At 37.4% G+C, this 12,045-nt stretch overlaps 1 pseudogene across 1 annotated transcript; it reads right to left on the bottom strand.

Annotated features, from left to right (window-relative positions):
* Positions 1–208: 208 nt before the first annotated feature.
* LOC309639424 (large ribosomal subunit protein uL22 pseudogene) lies at positions 209–11,758 on the bottom strand (annotated as a pseudogene). The gene has a single exon. The product of its transcript is annotated as a large ribosomal subunit protein uL22 pseudogene (transcript).
* Between the last annotated feature and the right edge of the window lie 287 nt (positions 11,759–12,045).

Raw genomic sequence — 12,045 nt, 5'->3', positions numbered from 1 at the left:
ACTCATCTTCCTTAGGATATTCTGATTTTTTTTGTCTTTTTTGGTTAAAGCTCTCATAGGAACAACTCCTATTTAAGAAGAGCTCAACACATTTAAGAGGCAAATATGACAAGATCTTGGACTTTTTGTAATGCCTCTTGAAAATTTCAAATAGTCCAAATGACCAAGTTTCTTTATATGATTTAGATTAGAGCTATCAGCTTCTTTGGGTCATTCATTTTTTTCATAAACAAGGTACTGTTTAGAGGATCAGAGCTTTTGGGCTTATTAAATATATTACACATCCTTATGATAAAAATTTTTATTTTTTATAATTTAGTTAATTCATATAGTAGAATTTAATAGTCTAAATTCTACAGGGTAAACCCATGCAAAATTTTCCCCTTTCCTGGATTTAGGAAACATTCTTTTGGATGACTTTTTCCACTGCAAGTATTTTGGGTCTCTTGTGTATAACAGCTAAATGTACAGTAAAGATCCCTGTTCCCAGGCCAATATGAGAAGCAAAACACGTAGAAAAAAAGCATACAAAATAGTATAGGGTACATGTCTGATGATAGGCGCTGACAGCAAGAACTACTGAAATTTAGAGAAGAGAGAGCTTAGGATGCATTAAGAGCAGTTAGGAGAAATGTTGCAGGAAAAAAAAAAGAGAGACTTAAAGATTGAAGTGTCTTGGAAACAGCCTAATTGAAGATTATGTAAGTGAGTTGGAGGAAAGAATAACTAAACTCCATACTGATGGAAAGTATGAGTATCTCATGAATTTATGATCCAAATCCCAGGAAGAGGCATTCTTGAAAAAATTATTCTTGTGAGAAGAGTGAGAGAAAAGGGAGCATAGATGGGAATGTGTATGCAGACTGCCTATGGGCAGCCCTTTCAGATCTCTATGGGTCCTTCCCTAGTTGTACAGTGGGTGAACGCTATACTTCGTGCCTGTCCTTCGTGATCGCTTACCCAAGATCTTCAGGAATTTGTTCCTCAGGCCCAGCTGAGGAAAGCCTTTTTAGATTGTGTGAGATCAAGACAGACAGCCAGACTACAGGAAAGATGTTCTTTTTATTCTGCAGAGAGGTCCTTGCACTTACAACGATTTACACAGGTGTGGTATAAATTGTTCTCTGAACCAGTAAACTAAGAAAGCGTTATAGCAGGATGAATTCCTTATATGTTTTCTGTTCATTGTTGAAGGGTTATATTACTTTAGAAAAATGGAGTGATTTTTCACAGGACATAAAATTATCTAAACTCACAGGGACCAAGAGGTATCTAATTTGTGGCCAAGCTCTGAGTAAAAGTTTATCTTTTACATGGTACAGTGTAAACGAAAACTGATTCTTTGGACAGTTATTGCTTGGAGTGTAACTTCTATTCCAATTATCCAGGAATTCTGAGTCCCTTTTGAAAATAATGGCATCTTGATGTTTGATGTTATTTTACTTTGAAGAATTCAAAGGCTTTTATTTTTCACAGTTTTATTTTGGTAAATATACATTTTTAGAATATTCATATTTTATTTGATAATGCAATTAGAATTTTATAAAATATGCAGTTAAAATTTCTGAACGATTTAAGTAATGGTCTTGAAAGGTAAACTTGACTGTATCATTAAGTGAGGTCAATAGATATGCTATTATACATTCACTTCAAATTAGTTGAGTCAGCCTGGATTTTATGATGTTAGACCAGTAAGATATCAGAAGTCCAAGGATATAAGCAACAAAAAGATAATAATGACATATATATCATTAATAATTGAGAAATTTTTTGAAGTTATTTCTCAGGTAAACTGCTTAAACTGTCATGAAGGTAAATTAAGTTAGATGCATCTGGTTATAGGCTCCAGATCTCAGAATACTTCATATATTATTTTACCAAATATTCCACTTAATTAACTATTTTTCTTAGCCAAAGAAAATCCATATAAATTGAAATACATTAATGAAAGAATGATTTAAAAACACACAGCATTCAAATAAGTGTAAAATTGAAATTGATTTTAATTTTACACTTATTTAAGTTGATGTAGTTTTCCAAGATTTAAAAATGATTTTAGTGAAATTTTAATAGGTCCCCAAGTGGAGAGAAGAAAACACTTCTGGATTCTGGGTTTTGAACTATCTGAAATTCAGCAGTAATGAAAATTATTTCAGGTTTAATTCAATCAAAACTTGGCAAAGTTTTTGCCTGGATAAAATAGTTATTAATAAACATTAAATTGGAGAACAATTATTTAAACTACCCTTGAGTGAGCTATAGTTATTTTATTTAATAGAAAACTTTTTGTCTACTTTCTTTATCTCTTGCTGAAGGAGTGCCAGAAACCATTTGGGAGTGTTCACTTGAAGTAAAATGAGAAATAAGCAAAAAGGGATAAGGAAACAGGACAATAAGGAAAAATGTCTGATCTTCAGTGTGCAAATCTATTGGGAAAACAGTATTTTTAGTTTTGCCAAGCATTTATTGAAGTTTAAATAGCAGAATAAAAGTCTTTTCTTGAGAAGGAATGGCACTCATATCTTATGAAAATTGAAACGTTGAGGTATCATAATATACTTTCCTTTGTAGTGCATTTTTAAATTAAATTTTTAAAATTTATTTTTAAAAATAAAAATTGTACATATTTAAGGTATACAAAATAATGTTTTGATATACATGCGTCGTGAAATGATTACTGCAGTCAGGCTAATCAAGCCATCTCCTCACAAGGTTATCTTTTTTTTTGTGGTGAAAGCACCTGAGTTCTTTCTAGTCTCTTAGTGAGTTTCCAAGTAAACTACAGTATTATTATTAACTATAGTCACCAAGCTGTACATTAGATTTCTAGAATTTACTCATCCTACATAACTGTAATTTTGTACCCTTTGACAAACATCTCTCCATTTCTCCCACCTCCCTGCTCCTGGTAACCACCGTTCTACTCTCTGCTTCTATGAATTTGACTTTTTTAGATTCTGCATGTAAGTAAGATCATGCAGTATTTTTCTTTCTGTGTCTTGCTTACTTCACTTAGCAGGATATACTCAAGGTTCATCCATGTTTTTACAAATGGCAGGATTTCCATCTTTACTGTAGCTGAATAATATTCCATTGTATGTATATACCACATTTTCTTTATCCATTCATCCACTGATGGACACGTAGTTTGTTTCTATATCTTGACTATTGTGCATAACACTGCAGTGAACATGGGAGTGCATATATTTCCTCGAGTAACTGATTTCCTTTGTAGTGTTTACTACAAATGTTATTAAACATTTATTTGTATGTGTTTTTTGCTAAGTTCTAGGCTCCCTGAGAGAAAAGACTGAATCTCTGGTCCTTTACTTACTTTCAAAGACTCAGCATAGTGGCCGACACCTACTAAGACACAGGAAATAGTCATTGCATGAATGAATGTTACAAATAAAATGAAAAGCTGAACCCACAAGGAAAGTTTAAAGAGGAAGTTTGATTATTTTAGTCATTAAGAAAAGACTAATCAAAGATTTTGTGGAGATAAACGAAGACCACCCGTGTGACAATAAACAGAGGCTCTTCATTCGGAACTCACTGTATAGCAAGGGTGTCAGCCACCAGCACTTGTGTTTGGTGGAGACTCAGAGGATGTAGGGGAGTGGGAAAGCTTTATAGTGGGGAAAAAAGGAAGGCTTCAGGTGAACCTGAAGGCTGTTGGCATGGGGAAGCTAGAGGCAGGAAAACTAGAATCAGGTCACCTTATATGGTTGGTTTGAGGAGCATATTTGGCCTTCTCTGAATGATCCTGAGTTGGGAGAGGGGGCAAAAATTAGGAAAGCTGTCAGTCATTGGCCAAGTAAGTCCTGACCATTCTAGGCTGACTGTGGTTTGCCTTTCCTTGCTAGTTGCTGCTGGAAGTTGTGGGTCAGAATTCTATTGAGATGTATAGTTTGACATGTTCCATTTGTATTTTCCATCTCTCAATTTAGTGTTCCTCAAATATGTGACAGGTTGAGAGCCTCATTTGATTTTTTCCTTCTCTCTGGTAAAAGATGGTGGGTGCTTAGTAAATATTTGTGGGATGGTGAGAAATGGGAAGAGAAGAGGGCTGAAATTCTTTCTCTGCTGCATCCCAAGACTGTACTATGCAGTGCAATCGCCACTAGACACACAGAGCTGGTGAGCACCTGAAATGTAGCTAGTTTGAATTGAGATGTGTTTTAAATGTTAAATATACAACAGATGTCCAAATCTTCATATGAATGAAAGAATGCAAACTATCTCATTAACAATTTTTTTTCCTGCTTTTATTTTTATTTGCATTTTTTTTTTTTTGCGGTATTTGTTCCCGGGCCATAAGTTTTTGTTTCTTTAGTTTCTTCTGGGATATCTTTTTCTTCTGTGCAACCTCCTTTTCTGATTTAAGATCAATCTATTCTTTTTCAGTAAGGATCATCTCAGTGTGGCAGGGAGAGCTCATGTATGGGTTGATCCGACCATGAGCTCTGTAAGTCCTGCACCGCATCTCGCGGGCTTTGTTCACCTGGATGTGCTCAATATCCAGAGAATCTACATCTAAACCCTTAAGTTCAGCATTACTCTCTGCATTTCCGAGCATGTGCAATAAAAATTCAGCACTCTTTTTGGGCCACCGACTCTTGTGTCCAGCCCCACTGTTTGGCTTGGGCACACCTACCAACTCCACCATTGTAAAGACTGAATGGCACACATTGCTTCTGTAAAGTGACATCCTTCAGATACTTGGTGGCTTTTAAGATATGCATACCGTTAATGGCCTGGGAAGTTTCACGAGTGTTCTTAAAGTGAACACGAAGGTTTGAACCTCTTGATTTGCATGTTTGTGGGGTTTTCTGGGTCAAGTGAATGGTGAACCATTTTTAGAGGTCACCTCAGGCCGCTTACTGGAAAAAGCTCATTAACAATTTAAAAAATATTTATGAAATATTCAAATGATAATATTTGGATATATTAGGTCAAATAAATATGTTGTTTAAATTAATTTCACTGTTTTTAAAAAATGTTTTAAAAAATGTGGTTACTAAAAAATCTAAGATTATGTATGTGGCTTGGATTATATCTCTACTGAACAATGCTGACCCAGAGTAACACTTTTTGTGCATAAATTTTCTCTTCAATAAAATAAAGGCAATAATTTCTATAGCATGTCCCTTTTACATTGCCTCAATATAAAGGTATTTGAAAAGGCTGGAAACAAATTTGCATTCATTTATTCATTCATCAAAATATGTGATGTATTTACTATGTCCCAGACATAAAACTAGACATTCCTGAATAATTCCCAGTCCTTGCCTTTGCCAGCTTATGGAGAGAGAGACTTAAAGGGTGATTTGTTTGGTAGGCATACAAAACTACTTAAACCCGAGAAAATTTCATGGGAAATGCTCTTGCCGCGTAATTCTCACAATGATGTGTCAATAATGTAATAAATTACGTCTCTAAAAAAAGTAAAACCAGCACCAAAAATATCTGAAAATTCACCTTAGGAAGATCTTTGTTTAACATGTTTTCATGAACCAAGACGCGTTTCAGTTCTGATTTTTTTTCCCCACTTACAAGCTGTGTGACCTTGATGAGCCCCTGAACCCTATGGGAATCATAATCTCCTCCCCCATAAACTGGATTTACCTCATGAGATTGCTCTGAGGATCAAACAAGATAATATGTGTGAAAAACTAATATAAATATGAAGGATAATTATAGTTATTATTAGAAACAATTATGACCATTAGGTTAAAATGAAGGTACTGAGAAAAGAGCAGTTTGGGGACCCACAAAATAAATTTTGGCTTATATAGATTCTTTTTTTTTTTTTTTTTTGGCTGCATTGAGTCTTTGTTGCTGCACGCGGGCTTTCTCTCGTTGCCGCAAGTGGGGTCTACTCTTCGTTGCGGTGCGCGGGCTTCTCATTGTGGTGGCTTCTCTTGTTGCGGAGCACAGGCTCTAGGCACACGGGCTTCAGTAGTTGCAGCACGCGGGCTCAGTGGTTGTGGCACGTGGGCTCTAGGGCGTGGGGGCTTCAGTAGTTGTGGCGCACAGGCTTAGTTGCTCCACGGCATGTGGGATCTTCCTGGACCAGAGATCGAACCCGTGTCCCCTGCATTGGCAGGTGGATTCTTAACCACTGCGCCACCAGGGAAGTCCATATAGAGACTACAAGAAGCCAAATAAAGAAGCATAAAGATGCAAAGCATAATACATGATATTAAGATCTAACCCTTCATATGCTTCTAAATCATTAGAAAAAATTGCCTTCAGGAATGAATTGAATTCCTTTGCTGTGCAGAAGCTTTTAAATTTCATTAGGTCCCATTTGTTTATTTTTATTTTTATTTCCATTTCTCTTGGAGGTGGGTCAAAAAGGATCTTGCTGTGATTTTTGTCATAGAGTGTTCTGCTTATGTTTTCCTTTAAGAGTTTTATAGTGTCTGGCCTTACATTTAGGTCTTTAATCCATTTTGAGTTTATTTTTGTGTATGGTGTTAGGGAGTGTTCTAATTTCATTCTTTTACATGTAGCTGTCCAGTTTTCCCAGCACCACTTACTGAAGAAGCTGTCTTTTCTCCATTGTATATTCTTGCCTCCTTTATCAAAAATAAGGTGACCATATGTGCATGGGTTTACCTCTGGACTTTCTATCCTGTTCCATTGATCTATATTTCTGTTTTTGTGCCAGTACCATACTGTCTTGATTACTGTAGCTTTGTACAAGATGAAAAGACAACCGTCAGAATGGGAGAAAATATTTGCAAATGAAGCAACTGACAAAGGATTAATCTCCAAAATTTACAAGCAGCTCATGAAGCTCAATATCAAAAAAACAAACAACCCAATCCAAAAATGGGCAGAAGACCTAAATAGACATTTCTCCAAAGAAGATATACAGATTACCAACATGAAAGGATGCTCAACATCACTAATCATTAGAGAAATGCAGATCAAAACTACAGTGAGGTATCACCTCACACCAGTCAGAATGGCCATCATCAAAAAATCTACAAACAACAAATGCTGGAGAGGGTGTGGAGAAAAGGGAACACTCTTGCACTGTTGTTGGGAATGTAAATTGATACAGCCACTATGGAGAACAGTATGGAGGTTCCTTAAAAAACTAAAAATAGAACTACCGTGCGACCCAGCAATCCCACTACTGGGCATATACCCTGAGAAAACCATAATTCAAAAAGAGTCATGTACCACAATGTTCATTGCAGCACTATTTACAATAGCCAGGACATGGAAGCAACCTAAGTGTCCATCAGCAGATGAATGGATAAAGAAGATGTGGCACATATATACAATGGAATATTATTCAGCCATAAAAAGAAACGAAACTGAGTTATTTGTAGTGAGGTGGATGGACCCAGAGTCTGCCGTACAGAGTGAAGTAAGTCAGAAAGAGAAAAACAAATACCATATGCCAACACATATATATGGAATCTAAAAAAAAAAAAAAAGGTTCTGAAGAACCTAGGGGCAGGTCAGGAATAAAGACACAGATGTAGAGAATGGACTTGAGAATATGGGGAGGGTGAAGTGTAAGTTGGGATGAAGTGAGAGAGTGCCATTGACATATATACACTACCAAATGTAAAATAGATACCTAGTGGGAAGCAGCCACATAGCACAGGGGGATCAGCTAGGTGCTTTGTGACCACCTAGAGGGGTGGGATAGGGAGGGTGGGAGGGAGAGAGATGCAAGAGGGAAGAGATATGGGGATATGTGTATATGTATAACTGATTCACTTTGTTATAAAGCAGAAACTAACACACCATTGTAAAGCAATTATAGTCCAACAAAGATGTTACAAAAAAAAGGAGAAAGACTCCGTGCTTCCACTGCAGGGGGTGTGGGTCCGATCCCTGGTAGAGGAACTAATATCCTGCATGCCACGTGCCCAAAAAATATATATAAATAAAGAATAAAAAGTGTAAACTGTGAAAAATCCAAACATTAAAAATGTGTTTCTTGCAAATAAAAATAAAATGAAAATAAAATAAAATGTGTTTCTTGAAAATAAAATAAAAATAAAATGTAAAAAAAAAAAAGAATGAAATGAACAGAAAGCTCTTGGAGGAAACTGCTTGAGGGCTATATATATATATTTTTTTAATTTTATTTATTTATTTATTTTTGGCTGTGTTGGGTCTTCGTTTCTGTATGAGGGCTTTCTCTAGTTGCGACAAGCAGGGGCCACTCTTCATCGCGGTACACGGGCCTCTCACTGTCGCGGCCTCTCCCGTTGCGGAGCACAGGCTCCAGACGCGCAGGCTCAGTAACTGTGGCTCACGGGCCCAGTTGCTCCGTGGCATGTGGGATCCTCCCAGACCAGGGCTCGAACCCGTGTCCCCTGCATTGGAAGGCAGATTCTCAACCACTGGGCCACCAGGGAAGCCCCTGAGGGCTATATTTTTGATCAAAAGTTTGGCCTAAGGCCTTATTCTTTGTAGCAATCTAAAAAAAAAAAAAAAAAAAGGTAGTGCTCCTTGTTAACTCTTGTGGCCTTTTGATAAATTTTAGTTCTGTCTCTTCACCTAGCCTTATAAAGATAATAACATCCTTGGCTATATCACTGGATTACAAAAGGAGAGGTGTAAATGACTAGTCTAGGGCTGCGTAAAGGGAATAGCTTCCTTCTAGATCTCCACAGTCCAATATGGTAGCCATGTGTGGCTATTGGACACTTGATATGCAGTAAGTGTAAAATACAGATTTTGAAGATTTAGTATGAAAAAGAAGAGTGCAAAATATTTCAGTCTTAATTTTCTATATTGTCTACATGTTGGAATAACATTTTTGTATATATTGAGTTAGGTAAAATCTCTTATTAAAATTAATTTCACTTTTATTTCTAGTGTGGCTTCTGGAAAATTTAAAATTACACATGTGCCTCACATTTGTGGCTCACTTCATATTTCTATTGGATAGCACTCCCCAAGAGCCTTCCTAGTGCATTTTAAGTGTATTTATTTATTTATTTTTATCTTTGGCTGCATTGGGTCTTCATTGCTGCGTGCGGGCTTTCTCCAGTTGTGGCGAGCAGGGGCTACTGTTCACCGCGCTGCGTGGCCTTCTCATTGTGGTGGCTTCTCTTGTTGCAAAGCACGGGCTCTAGGCGCGCAGGCTTCAATACTTGTGGCACACAGGCTCAGTAGTTGTGGCTCACGGGCTCTGGAGTGCAGGCTCAGTAGTTGTGGCGCATGGGCTCAGCAGCTCCGCGGCATGTGGGATCTTCCTGGACCAGGTCTCAAACCCATGTCCCCTGCATTGGCAGGCGGATTCTTAACCACTGTGCCACCAGGGAAGCCCCCTAGTGCATCTTAAAAGATCAAGTTCTGGGACTTCCCTGGTGGTCCAATGGCTAAGACTCCGCATTCGGGGGGCCTGGGTTTGATCCCTGGTCAGGGAACTAGATCCCACATGCTGCAACTAACAGTCGCATGCCGCAACTAAAGATCCCCTGTGCCGCAACTAAGACCAGGCACAGCCTAAACAAACAAGCAAACAAACAAATAAATAAATAAATAATATTTTTTTTTTAAAAAAGCTCAAGTTCTTGTCTGGATGGATTTTGGAATACTTTTCCTCTCTCCACATCCATCCTTCCCTATCCTTTCTTCTAGCAGGCATGAACTAAGCTTCCAAAGCAGAGATCTAAGTTAATTACCTGAAAAATAAGACCCCCAAAATGTTCTTTCCTCTTGTTCTTGATGGTTTTCTTCACTCTTTTTTTTCCTAGTTGAAGAGGAGAAAAACTTTGGTTGGAAATGACTTAGGCAGAGTTCCTGTAAAAATTCCTTCCATTAACAAAGAGTTGGAAACCATAAAATGATTTCTCTTTGCCAGTCAATGGCTTTCAGTTTAGTTTGACGTTATCTGTCTCTGCTCATATATGCAATGAATACAACTCGTTAGTACTTTTCCTGGACTAATTTTCTCTCCCGCTAGACATTCCACTGAAGTACCTCATCTGACCACAGATCTGCACCAAGAAGGGAGTCTCATGACAGAAACAAACACTTTTTCTTCTCCCACTCCTTTACTGGGAAAACGCAATAGAAGTAGAAGAAGAGCAGAGATTTATCGTATCATGTTTAAAAGTCAATAGAAGGAAGAGAGATATTCAAGATTATTTAGAATTCCCGCAAGTGAAATTTTCAATTTACAGGGTTTTGTGCACACAGTGTGCCAGGAATGGTGGTAGGCCCAGGTAATATAGACAAAAATTCCTTCCCTCATTCAGCTTGTAGTCTAAGGTGAGGAGACAGGCAATAAAGTGTTAAAGTATAATTTTCAAGAGGATCTTGTAATGACTTTTTTGCAACTATAAAATAGACACGTGTCAAAGATTATATTCACCTCAGTAATAAGGGAACAAGTAAGACATTAAAACAACTTGCAAGATCATTTGAGAAGTTAGGTATTTATAGTCAATGTTAGGACAAGTTTGCTGGATTAGATACAAAACTGGTTAATGACCAATGGGGACATAAACCATAAACTTTGGTTTCATGTGTCCCACCAAACCAGAAGTTACTTGCATCTTTACCAGTCAAAAATCTACAAGTTAGCCTCTGCTAACAAATTTTACCTATTTAAAAGTTTTGGATAATTTTCTGATATAAGTAACTAAGTAAAATATATAGTATTTTGGATGGTGGTAATTGCTTTAGAGCAAAATAAAGGAGATAAACAGATGAGGGGGCTAGTATGTGTTTGTGTGCTCAATTTTAAATCAGGAGATTAGAGAAGACCTCTCAGAGAAACTGACCTTTGAATAAAGATCTGAAGGAAGTGAGAAAGTGATCATTGTATCTGGTGGAAAAAGATAACAAGGTAGATGGAATAGTGAGTGCAACATTCCTAAGATGGAAATGTGATTGGCAATGGTCTCTGAGCATCTAGGAGGCCAATGTGGATGGAGTGCCTTGAGTGTCTGGGACAGATATAGGAGCTGATGTCAGAGAATTTATGGTAGGGGGTGGGCCAGATCCCACAGAGCCTTGTAAACCATTGTAGTGACTTTGAGTCACTACCTCTTTGAGGGAGATGGGGAAACGATCAGAGCCTTTGAGCAGAGGAGTGATATGATATGACTTCCATATTAATAAAGTCTCTCTGGCTGCTATATTGAGAACAGACTGAGGGAAGCTAAGAGTGAAAGCAGGACAGCCAGTGAGAAATGATGGTGTCTTGAACCATGTTGGTGGTGTACAGCTGTGAGAAGTGAGATTGCATTTTAGATATGTTTGGAAGGAAGAGCCAACAATATTTGCTGGTGGATCACATATGGGGTGTGATTGAAATTGAGGAGTCGATGATACCAAGGTTTTTGGCCTGAGCACCTGGAAGGATAGGGCTACCATTAGTTGTCATGTGAAGCAATGTCCTGAGCTGAGGGCCATGTAAAGATTCTGAAAAAATAACTAACCAGTGATTTTTTTGCTTATTCTATCTGAGAAATACAAAATGTAGATTAACGAATTTTGTTAAGCCAAAGTCTTCAAGGGAATTAGTTTTTGTTTGTTCTTCATTTTTTTGTGTTTTGTTTTGTTTTGCCTAGTCATCTTTCAGAAGCCAAAATGAACAGAAGTCAAATATCAAAGAGATGATGTCCCCTTAGGCTCGGAGATGAAGGGGAAGAGGATGGGAAGGAAGAATTCAAATTCTGGTTACTCATGTACATTACCACATAAGTAACTTGTATTAGAAAACACTGTATACTCATTATAATTAGGGAAGTAATGCAGACTGGGATTTCTTAAAAAAAAAAAAATTAAGGACAGTCTTCCACACTTCCACCCTATTGGGTAAACTGTTAACCATCTGTTGTGTATTCTTCTACACCTTTCTCCATGCTTATATAAATGCTTTTGTAAATTTTTCAAACATATACGCATTAAAAATGGAATAATATTCTAGATTTTAAGCAGAATAACATTCTTTTAGTTTTTACTTAATATATCATGGACATCTTTCCCAGGCCATATGCAAAGCTAGATAGAGTCAGTACACGCCTATGGCCAGTGGAGAGCTGGAGCCGT

The sequence above is a fragment of the Balaenoptera physalus genome, assembly GCF_965194825.1.
Source record: "Balaenoptera physalus genome assembly, chromosome: 12".
Lineage (NCBI taxonomy): Eukaryota > Metazoa > Chordata > Mammalia > Artiodactyla > Balaenopteridae > Balaenoptera > Balaenoptera physalus.
This window is presented reverse-complemented; position numbering and strand designations above follow the sequence as displayed.